Below are 3,210 nucleotides of genomic sequence, written 5' to 3' on the forward strand. Positions count from 1 at the left end.
TGAATGAAATTGTAAGCACTAGCTGATGCAAAACAGTAGACATGGGTATATATCCATATATATATATATATATGTATATACGTATATACCTATATATATATACACACACATATATATACCTGTATATATATATATAAAATATCTCTCTTTATATATAGACATTGGTATATATCTATATATATACAGCCTTATTATCTAAAACTCTTCTCAACCAGGGCCTTCCCAACAAATTGGTAACAACATGATTTATGTTGAAATACACACAAGAAATAAGAATGTGTTCTTTGTCTTTGGGAATTTAATAACTCAGACTATCCAAATTTGAATTCAGGTCTGTAGGAAGTGAGAAGCCTGTACTAAGCAACTGTCCTACATTTCTGCTGCAGTTAGGTTATTTTGGACAATTATACCTAAACTATCCTTGGTTTCATCCAGCAAAATGTATACAGTACAAACAGGAAAGCATGCCAGCCAGCTAGGGGTTTAATAACGCATGATTTTTATTCTCTTGGTCTGAAAACTTGTATCAAAAAATGTAAACTAATGCAAATAACTCAAGATTTATGGGCCTCTTGTGCTTTAAAAAAGAAAAAAAGGTACCCACTAATTTGCTCAGATATAGCAGGCTTAATGGTTCTATATTTTGAAAAGTTTTTAAGAATGGTTTCTAACGTAGGAGAGGGAAAACATCCACTATACCTTTTCAGAATTTAAATGGAGGGCAGTAAACATTCTTTACACCCAAAACCTATGGCAGCAGTTCAAATTTGACCAAGGTAAATGTAGAATGGAGATGTTCTAAACACAGCTAGGACTCAGCAAGTCTAACACACTAAAATCATGTGATTACATTTTAAAAGAAAGTGCACAAAAACCAAAAAGAAATTTTGAGACTTTTTTATTTGAAGGTAATCTTAATGCTATTAAATTCACAAATGCTAATTTAAATACCCAATCCTATTTACCTAAAACACACATTGCAAACACACAAATTATCTGTTCTCTCCACATGTCAGCGCCCATTCATATCATGGTTTGGAAATGGGGAGAATAGATTCCCCTTAAACTGCAAGTCAGCAGGTGTTTCTTTACAGTTAACTTTAGCAAAATTTATACAAAACAGTAATTAACAATTGATCTTCTTTACTTGTTAACTCACAAGGAAACACCTTCAAAACTGCATTTTGTTAAAGTTTCTGTACTAAAATGTAGAAAAACTGAACTACACAGATATTGAAAAGTTAAAAATTCCTTAATTTTTTATTCCTGGTACCACTACCACAATTTACAGGGCAATATACATGATGTAATGAAAAGAAAAAGAATAAGACAAAGCTACAACAGATAAAAGACCTGAGGAATGTACATCTAATTGACGCTACATTGCATTAATCGATAGCTGCACTTCTTGCAAACTGTGGCTATGACAGTCCTGAACAAGAAGGGTTTCCTGTTTAAGCTGCAGTAACTTTTCTGATTATGGATCATTGTTCCTTCTGTGACAGATTTTTACAGTTCCTCTAATGCACTTGGGACGACTGTCTCAAAGTAACCTGTAGCTTTCCTGACAACTCCTCGCTCTCTCTCCTGCTAAGAACTGTAGCCCTTTTCTGCTGTTTTTAGAACCTTCTGCTACCATATCCACCACTTCCACCACCAGATCCATAACCACCACCATAGGGACTGCCCGAGCTTCTTCCACCAAAACTGCCCCCTTTCATGTGTCCATAATTTCATTGCTGTTGTCCACTGTAATTTCCAAAATCATTATAGTTCCCACCACCACCATAGTTACTACTGTCAAAATTTCCTCCTTCATTGTAACCATCATATCCTCCAACACCGCCACCATATCCACCACCTTGGTTTCCATATCCTGGTCCACCACCACCATACCCGCCTCTACTACTATAACCAGGATCACTGCCATAGTTGCCACCATCACCTCCTAATCCATTATATCCACATCACCTCCTCCATAACTACCTCTGCTGCCACCACCTCCACCACCATAGCCTCCTCTTCCACCAAAGTTTCCATCATGGCCAAAATTACCTCCACCACCTCCAAAGTTTCCTCTGTGACCCATACAATTGCCAGATCCACCTCCACGACCCCTCTGTGATCCAGCAGGCTGCATCACTTGTTTAGCAAGGGCCTTTTTCACTTCACAGTTATGCCCATTAATAGTGTGGTATTTCTGAACAACAATTTTATCAACTGTATCATGATCATCAAAAGTTACAGAAGCAAATCCTCTCTTTTTTCCACTCTGCCTGTCTTCCATAACTTCTATGGTTTCAATCTTGCCGTACTTTTCAAAGTAGTCTCTCAAATTATATTCTTCTGTATCTTCTTTAATACTGCCAACAAAAATTTTCTTCACTGTTAGATGGGCACCAGGCTTCACAGAATCCTCTCTAGAAACAGCTCTCTTTGGTTCCACTACACGCCCATCAACCTTGAATGGTCGAGCACGCATTGCTGCATCCACCTCTGTAACACAAGAATAAGTCACAAAACCAAAGCCCCTGGAACGTTTTGTTTGGGGGTCTCTCATTACCAGACAATCTGTGAGTGTGCCCCATTTCTCAAAATGTTCTCTTAAACTATCATCTGTAGTTTCAAAGCTCAGACCACCAATAAACAGTTTCTCAGCTGCTCTGGTTCCTTTGGATCATGGCCCTCCTCCCCCCAGCGGCGATGGCGACTGCCGGAGTCGGGCTGTGGGCAACCAGGCGGTGGTTTTACCTCCATTTTGAGACAGGACTCACCTCTTCCAACTCGAGATCAATATGGGACCGAGAGGAAGGTGGCCAGCGTTTTCATTTAGGCAACTCTGCCTGGATCAGCACACTTTCCCTCTGCAGTTCAGGACTTACTCTGAACTTCATCGATAACTTGTGACTTCAGGAAAAACCACACTGTCTTGCAGTATCTCAATTGAGCCACTGACATGGACCTGAAAATGGCTTTTTAAATGGTTAGATGAGGCCGGAATGTACTTTTAGATCAAAAGTGAAGTAAGGAGGGGTCAGGAAAGATGAGAGTTGCTGGTAATTTTGGTGCTCTAGATGCCCTAGACCTGGGGATGGGGGAATGGTCAGGGATGCTGGTTGGAAAACATGTTTTCCTGAGCTGTGGACATTTCAGTATTTCTCACTCCACATTTCTACCACTTTTGGTTGTTCTTTGAACATTTTTTCATAT

General features: G+C 39.3%; 1 pseudogene; it reads right to left on the minus strand.

The window, feature by feature from the left end:
• Positions 1 to 1,593: 1,593 nt before the first annotated feature.
• On the minus strand, positions 1,594 to 2,757 carry LOC103785781 (heterogeneous nuclear ribonucleoprotein A3-like; annotated as a pseudogene).
• Between the last annotated feature and the right edge of the window lie 453 nt (positions 2,758 to 3,210).

This window comes from Pan paniscus, chromosome 8 (genome assembly GCF_029289425.2).
Source record: "Pan paniscus chromosome 8, NHGRI_mPanPan1-v2.0_pri, whole genome shotgun sequence".
NCBI classification, from domain to species: domain Eukaryota; kingdom Metazoa; phylum Chordata; class Mammalia; order Primates; family Hominidae; genus Pan; species Pan paniscus.